Here is a 9,258-nt window from a genome sequence, read left to right on the forward strand (position 1 = left end):
ATTTTTGTGGTATATAATTGGCTTTTCCCAATTATATATAAATTTACTTTTATATCAAAATTAGGTTTACTAGAAATATACTTTCTCAACCAAAAATATATTCAATAAAAAAATGAACTTTCTCGACTGAAAGTGTGTTCACTAAAAAAATATACTTTTTAAACCAAAGAGCACGTGGTTTACTGTATATAAGTGCTTTCAAATTTATATATATATATATATATATATATATATATATATATATATATATATATATATATATATATATATATATATATATATACTATTTCAACTTATGTATTGTATTTTTATACCAAAAGTATGTGATATTAAATATAAATAATATTCAACTTATATATTTGTGTATTTAGAATGATCTCAATGTTACAGTGAGTCCCTATAACTGAGTTGCTGATAATTTGTTGCTCCTCACGGCGTTTCATCGGACGTCATAGTAGTGTAGACAGTTATCACCCGTGACATGTCACGACAATCGTGGTTGTAGCTAGCAACCGTAAGTGGGGGTGTGAACCTGTATAGATCTATATATAACTCTCCCGTTCATTTAAGATTTAACGGTTATAAATCTGGGGTCTTGTTAAGTAGTACACTTAGGTGATGAAATGTTTCATGTAAACCATTGCGTGTGTGTTGTTCTAAGGCTTTGTAGCCATAACTTAAATGTCAAGTTACTAGGCCAAAGTTTAACGATGCATAATTATAGTATATATTATATAATTATAGTGCATAACTACTGCATAAATTATGTAAGCAGAATAAGGACATTGCATAACTATTATCCTAATTATGTGGACAGAATAAAGGCAAACTAATATCCAAATTATATGAACTGTGTTTCAACAATATAAATATCAGCTTAGTTAAACGATAGTTTAACGACGGTTTAACTAATGATTAAATAATAGTTTTGATTTATATAGAGAATAATGAACAATTTAAGTAAGATTTTGTCAGAAACGAATGTGCAGTGCTTTGCCATAAAAAGAGTCGGAACGCCACCAGAAAAGGGTGGGTGCTCACTTGATTTTTATGCCGAAAAAATGGGTCATTGATCGCCGGAAAAAGTGGTCGTAGGCGGCTGCCGGTAGCCGTGAAGTGGCTGCCGGCGGTGGTGGTGCAAGAAAAAGGAGGCTGTCAGAGTGGGCAGTGAGCGTCAGAGCAGGTGGTGATGACCGGAGGTCTGATCGGAGGAAGGAGTTTACTTGGCGGTTGGAGGTGGCGAGAGGCAGTGTCGACAACGACTCAAGGTCGCAGTGGGTGGTGCTTGGTGTTTTCTGGCCGAGATGGAGAAGGAGGAGAGGAATGGGAGTTTTTAAGAGAGATGGTTGTGAGAAAAGAGCTTCCCCAATCCATTTAACGAGTCCCACAACTATGCGAACAAAGCGTTTGAAAGTACACTTATGGTGGGTTCACGTTTGTTGTGATTCGACTAAAATTGCAAAAGTGTCAGACTTTTGTGAAACGGAAAATTTAGAAATTGAATCAAATACTAGACTATTCCTAATTCATAAAATGTTCACATGTTCATCAAACGAGTGCATAGCTATGCGAACAAGTCGTTTGAAGGTTCGTTGACGGGAAAGTTGGCACTATACTACCCGATCTTTAAGTTTTTCGGGAAAAAATGAGTTAGCTTCAAAATGAAGTACTATACCATATTACGATCATGGGAAAATTTTTGGAATTGAAAATTAATCATCTAAGGCACCTTACGAAGAGTTTAAAGTTTCGTTAATTACGGCTTTAGACAACCGAGTTGTACGTTTTCTTCCGACCGTCATAACTTTTGCATACAAGCTTTATTTTCGACGTTCTTATATCCATAGAATCATAATAAAATGTACAGAATAATACTTAATACATATATCTATTTCAAAAGTGCCTATTAATGAACTTTTTATATAACGATAAGTATTTGTTCATCCAAAATTTTCACAATTTGATGATTCAACTGATATTTCAAATATATTTCGAAGTATAATACTGTATTCACATCCAAAAAGAGTCAAATATTATACATTAGGTCTATTACATTGATGATTGACATGTTCCTGTTTGAAAATCGTTGACCTAATTTTGACGACTGTCACAAAAACTACTGAGCTTATTCAGAAGGTATGAGTAAGACTGCAGACTACTCAAAGTCGGTAGAAGTGTTATGCAGATCGATACTGGTCCGATCTCGAGTTCTTGGTTGGAGACTTCGTGCTTTTGATGTTTTCACCGTGAAAGGGCGTCATCTGGTTTTGGAAACAGACATGTTGGGCCCTAGGTATATCAGACCCTTTCGAGATATTGCTTGGGTAGGCAAGGTTCTCTACCATTTGGATCTTTAAGAGGAGTTTAGTCAAATCCACAACATTTCCATGTTTGTTAGTTGAGGAAGTGCATTGCGGATGAATCCGCAATTGTACATTTCGAGGATATTCGGGTGGATGGGTATTTAAAATGTATAAAGAGACCAATCATGATCTTGGATAAAAATATGAAGACCTTACGCAAAAAGGTGGTTGGATTGGTAAAGGTGCAATGGAAGCATAGAAAGGGTTAACGATCAAAATCTGGTAATATGTACTGTTCATTCCAATTTAAGCCCAAAGTTCACGATCAAAATCTAATTGTTCCCATTTTCTTTATGTTTGTGTTTCTCATTTGTGTAGATTGCTTATTCTTTCTTTGATCTTCTAAATCGATCTCAGTCAAACTGATTCACATCATCTGGTTCGAAATCAAAATATTCATTTCGTTACTTGATTTTGGTTCGCATCACAATGTACTTTTACAATCGAGAAAATCAACTTGTTTTCCGGATCATGAATTCGTTCTTGTTCAAGCATCATGATCATGATTCCAATAATCCAATAGTTAAAGCTATCTTGTCTCATTGATCAGTTTCAAATTTGTTTTCTAGTCATTCATGGTGATTTGGAGAGGTTATTGCGTATATGAATGATTGGAGATTTTAACTTGATATTTGGTTAATGAACAATTGAGGAACTTGATAATTCAGTGATTTTATTATTGTTTGATTTGAACATGCCTTTGTTGAAGAACAAGATAAAGATGATGTTGTATTTGGTTAAACTATTATGCTTGACCTGAAAACACATGTGGAAAATATGAGTTGTCTGTCGATTTTTATTTGAGAACATGAATATCGAATTGGTTGAAGTTGTTCCACTATAGCATACATAGAACCATAAATGTTAAAGTTAATTGAAAAGTCAAAATTGGAACTTCTCATCTGATTTCGACATTGTATTTGATTGTAGAAGACGTTGTTTATGAGGGAAAGGCATAGAAGAGGGGGAAAGAATTTTGACGATGGTTTGATGAATGATGAAATTCGATGTGATAAAAGTCCACAAATTCGATAACGGGTATTAATTGTAACACCCATAAAAATCTTGCCAAATTTAAACTTTTTAAAACATTCAAAATCAATAATTATTACAAAATTAGTTTTCAAAATAATTTAGTGTCAGAGTATCCTAAAATCAAATCATGAAAATATAAGGAGGTGTACGATCATGCCTTCACCTTCCCACGATCATCATAAGTACATGAAACAAAATCAACAACTGTAAGCCGAAGCTTAGTGAGTTTCCCCCAAAATACCAACGCCATATAATCATAATCATATCATATAAAAAAACAACATGCATAATGAGCCTTCAACCTGACTAGACCGCCTTGCAGGTCTTCAGCCTATCTAGACCGCTCTTCGCCTTAGACCTTGTTGAGATAGTGAGGAGAACTCACCTCATACAGCTGAAGTCCCGTAGACAAAACCCTAGCTGCTGGATGACAGATTCCCGAACTATCAACATCAAAACAACACCAAATTAATAGTTGGGTTCCAATATATAATCATAAGTCCATGCTTGGGGTAAAAGACTACTTACCCCCAACCTAGCTTAATTCAAGCCCCAAGCCCAAACTCACACTCCAAAGGCCCAAAAGTCAACCAATGGACCAAAGCCCAACATATGGACCACTTTTTCAAATTAGGCCCAAACCCTTCACATGGTCTCATCTTTTAGGCCCAACTATTTATTCTAGTCCCAACACTTGTAACACAGATGGTCCAATATCTCAAAATCATCAAAGCCCAATTCGGTTTGTACTATAATACCTTGTTTTGACTGTATCGCACTATGTATCATTTGATAACCCCCAAAATCCTCTACCATTCATTTAAATAGAATTTCAAATGGAGAAATTCCAAAGCTATTTAGTGCTAGATAGATCTCAACAATACCACTTCTTATATCCACTTATCTTTCAGGAGTATATTTATGTACTTGCTCATGATCATGGTTTATCTAGATCGATTTTGTTGGAAAATGCAGGTTATGACAATAAATCCAGCTTACTAATTGTGAAACGTTTAATCAATCGAATGTATCAACAAAATCATTTGATTCTTTTGGTTAATAATTCTAAACAACCTCCATTTTTGGGGCACAACAAGAATTTTTATTCGTAAGTAATGTCCGAGGTCTCTTCAATCATTATGGAAATTCCATTGTCTCTGCGATTAATATCTTACCTAGAAAGGAAAGGGGTAGTCAAATCCGATAATTTACGATCAATTCATTCAATATTTTCTTTTTTAGAGGACAACTTTTCACATTTAAATTATGTATTATATATACTAATCCCTTACCCAGCCCATCTGGAAATCTTGGTTCAGGCTCTTCGCTATTGGATAAAAGATGCTTCCTCTTTGCATTTATTAAGATTCTTTCTCCATGAGTGTCATAATTGGGATAGTCAATTCATGGAAGAATGAATCAGGAAAAACTATGACTGGACCAGATACAAGAAAAGACCTCATGATAGTCAATATGGGACCTCACCACCCATCAATGCACGGTGTTCTTCGACTCATTGTTACTCTAGATGGTGAAGATGTTATTGATTGTGAACCAGTATTGGGTTATTTACATAGAGATATGGAAAAATTGCAAAAAAATCGAACAATTATACAATATTTGCCTTATGTAACACGTTGGGATTATTTAGCTACTATGTTCATAGAAGCAATAACTGTAAATGCACCAGAGCAATTAGGCAATATTCAAGTCCCTAAAAGGGCCAGTTATATCAGAGTCATTATGTTGGAGTTAAGTCGGATAGCTTCGCATTTGTTATGGCTTGGCCCTTTTATGGCAAATATTGGGGTGTAGACTCCTTTCTTCTATATTTTTCGAGAAAGACAATTGATATATGACCTATTCGAAGCTGCCACCGGTATGCGAATGATGCACAATTTTTTTCGTATTGGTGGAATCGCTGCTGATTTACCTCATGGGTGGATAGATAAATGTTTGGATTTTTGCGATTATTTTTTAACAGGAATTGCTGAATATCAGAAGCTTATTACACGGAATCCCATTTTTTTAGAACGAGGTGAAGGAGTAGGCATTATTGGTGGAGAGGAAGCAATAAATTGGGGTTTGTCAGGACCCATGCTACGAGCTTCCGGAATACAATGGGATCTTCGTAAAGTTGATCATTATGAGTGTTACGACGAATTTGATTGGGAAGTCCAATGGCAAAAAGAAGGGGATTCATTAGCTCGTTATTTGACATAAATCCCTCCCTACAACTCATGAATTAAGAATTCTCACAACAACAAGGTCTACTTGACATGAGTTAGGCGTTAATGAAACTTTTTACAGGAACCTTTCACAAAATTCCCAACTAATAGTAAAATTATCAACTAATCAGAATGCTTGATTATTAGACCATAGTATTTGATTCGGCAAATACATCATTATTGTATAGTCTTTCATATATATGGCGCAACCCAATTCTTATTTATTTATTTTTTGAGTCGAAATAACTAAAAATCACCCAAATACTAAGAAATTCCCTCTTGACAGTGATATATGTTGTAAGTGATGTTGTATATGTAAATCCTAGATGTGAAAATATGTGGAATTTTTCTATGAGAAGGTAAAATAAAAAGAACAATAGGATATACCTAAATGAATAGAAATAAGAAGACCCGATTATATAGAAATACTGAATCGTAAATAGAGTTCAGGTTCGAATTCCATAGATAATATAGATGAGATTGTCTATAATGATAGACAAATGAAAGATTTTCTCAAGATTCTTATTCATCTACTTTTTATTTTGAAAATGGGTTGGTTGAACTTGAAAATTAACTCATTGAAATTGAATAAGTAAACAATTAAATTTGATTGGTTCTTCCCAAAGGAATGATCTATTTTATTTGATGGGGCCAACAAACAATTAATTATAACAAAAAAATATCTAAAACAATCTAAATTAGAAATTCAATAATAACTAAAATAAAGAAAAGGGTATCGTCTTTTATTCGAAACGTCTAGTCATCTTCAACCAATTATGCGCTTCAATATAATTACCAGGAGTAAGTGCTATAGCCTGTTTCCAATACTCAGTGGCTTGGTCGAACCAAGCCTCTTCAATTTTAGAATCCCCCTGCCGAATGGCCTGTTCTCCCCGGTCGGAATAGGTGGGTTAATTCCTTCCCTTAGAACCGTACTTGAGAGTTTCCTACCTCATACGGTTCGGCAGTCAACTCTTTTTGTACCCCATTTGAATCTACCATATCTAACTAAATAAGATTTCTCGTAGATCTATTATATTTTTCGGGTTAACGAAAAGAAGTTAATAAAATGAGTTTCAAACTTAAATCTTAAGTTTGGATTAAAAATCCGGTTTATTTTGGTTGCTGTTTCCGTTATTATATAATTTCAAGACCACAATGGATCTATGATAAGCTCGTTTATTTACAATGAGATGGTATACAAAGTCAACAGATTTCAATGAATACAATAAGATTTATGGCTACACAAACTGTTGAGAACGGTGCTAGATCTGGTCCAAGACGAACTACTGTAGGGGATTTATTAAAACCATTGAATTCGGAATATGGTAAAGTAGCTCCTGGGTGGGGAACGACCCCTTTGATGGGTGTCGCAATGGCTCTATTTGCAGTATTTCTATCTATTACTTTGGAGATTTATAATTCTTCCGTTTTATTGGATGGAATTTCAATGAATTAGATCTATAAGAACCCACAAGTCCTAGCTTTTCAATAAAAAATGAATAATTTAGAGCTCGGATTTCTAGCTCATTCTATTTTGGTAATTCGACCGTGGAATTTCTTTGTTTCTGTATTTCTGGAATATGAGTGTGTGACTTGTTATAATTGATCCTATTGATATTATAGGGAATGTGTCTGTCATCTTGATAGAGATGGTTCTACTTCATCGGATATTTATTATAGTATCTGGAACACGGAATATATGAAATAGATTAAGAAATATTTGAACTATGATTCATACTTAATATTCAAACCTCGCGGCCGGAATCCAAAAAAATTTCAATGAATTAGAATTTCTAAAAATAAATCGAAATTGTTTCTTCTTTCAAATGCCTATTTATGCTTAGTTTGACTCAAAGACAAATATTTCTTCATATTTTTGGTAATTATCTATTCGTGGAATAAGTGATGATCCGATGGTTCTTACTCAGGAAATTTTTGGGCTTAACTTAGTATTTTTAATGAATCATCGTGGTTATAGTATGAATCTGGGGTTTTAATCGATTCATAGGGTCTTAACAAGAGAATTCCTATCGATAATCAAGAAAACAAATAATAAACATTATATACAAAAACAAATAAAAGAAAAAGAAAGAAATAGAGAAGAGAGGATTCAAGAGGCCCGTCAGGATCAAGATAAAGACGACTGAGCCAACTTGATATTTTGGTATTATCGCCACAAAGAAGAAATTTCAGATTTTTTATTCGTATCTTCAGAACAGATGGAGTCGGAAAGTAATAAGTTTCAAACTTTCTATTACATATCCTTTCGAACCAATATTTGGGTGTTTTTGCTTGAGCTGTACGAGATGAAAGTCTCATATACAGTTCTCGGAGGGGGGACCGGGCCTATCTCAATAAAGTCTATGATTGGTTCGAAGAACGTCTCGAGACTCAGGCGATTGCAGATGATATAACTAGTAAATATGTTCCTCCTCATGTAAACATATTTTATTGTCTAGGGGGAATTACGCTTACTTGTTTTTTAGTCCAAGTGGCTACAGGATTTGCTATGACCTTTTACTATCGTCCGACCGTTACTGATGCTTTTGCTTCTGTTCAATACATAATGACTGAAGCTAATTTTGGTTGGTTAATCCGATCAGTTCATCGAAGGTCGGCAAGTATGATGGTCCTAATGATGATCCTACATGTATTTCGTGTATATCTCACCGGTGGATTTAAAAAACCTCGCGAATTAACTTGGGTTACAGGTGTGGTTTTGGGTGTATTGACTGCATCTTTTGGTGTAACTGGTTATTCCTTACCTCAGGACCAAATTGGTTATTGGGCAGTGAAAATTGTAACAGGTGTACCTGAAGCTATTCCTGTAATAGGATCACCTTTGGTAGAATTATTGCGCAGAAGTGCTAGTGTGGGACAATCCACTTTGACTCGTTTTTATAGTTTACACACTTTTGTATTGCTGCTTCTTACTGCCGTATTTATGTTAATGCACTTCCCAATGATACGTAAACAAGGTATTTCTGGTCCTTTATAGAGAAGAGATAACATAGATCTTTTCAATTCATCATTTATCACTTGGGGTAGGAACAATAGTATTTTATTGCTACAAGTATGGATTATTGAAAATAATAAGACATGTATTTGGATATTTCCCTTGAACTCCGCAATACTTTTTATTTGACATAAATAGTTGAAGGGAATTTTCCGAAGAGAAAATGGATTATGGGAGTGTGTGACTTGAACTATTGATTGGTCTGTGCAGATATCTGATTATCTGCCACATCTAATTCACAACCAAATGTGTCTTTGTTCCAACCATCATGTAAGCCCATACAGAGGATAGGCTGGTTCGCTTAAAGAGAATCTTTTCTATGATCAGATAGGAATCATGTCATACATGAGCAAGCTCCGTAAGATCTAGTTCACCTAACTTCAGATTGAATTTAATAGTATACAAATGCATTCATTTCCTCTGCATTGATGCAATCTAGGATACTATCGGAGTGAAAAAAGGGTCTAAAGAAGAACATAGGCTAGGCTATATTAGTAACAAGTAAATCCTTTGTGTGTGTTTATAAAAGGTCTCTTTGGGGATAAACACCAATCATAAGGTCTGAGACGACCCATAAAGCAATTGATCATATCACGATCTATTTTATAAGCCT

The 9,258-nt window shown here is 34.6% G+C and overlaps 2 pseudogenes; both read left to right on the forward strand.

Annotated features, from left to right (window-relative positions):
* Positions 1–4,234: 4,234 nt before the first annotated feature.
* On the forward strand, positions 4,235–4,816 carry LOC122197161 (maturase K-like; annotated as a pseudogene).
* A 13-nt stretch (positions 4,817–4,829) lies between these two features.
* LOC128132654 (NAD(P)H-quinone oxidoreductase subunit H, chloroplastic-like) lies at positions 4,830–5,621 on the forward strand (annotated as a pseudogene).
* The last annotated feature ends 3,637 nt before the right edge of the window (positions 5,622–9,258 follow it).

The sequence above is a fragment of the Lactuca sativa genome, chromosome 3, assembly GCF_002870075.4.
Source record: "Lactuca sativa cultivar Salinas chromosome 3, Lsat_Salinas_v11, whole genome shotgun sequence".
NCBI classification, from domain to species: domain Eukaryota; kingdom Viridiplantae; phylum Streptophyta; class Magnoliopsida; order Asterales; family Asteraceae; genus Lactuca; species Lactuca sativa.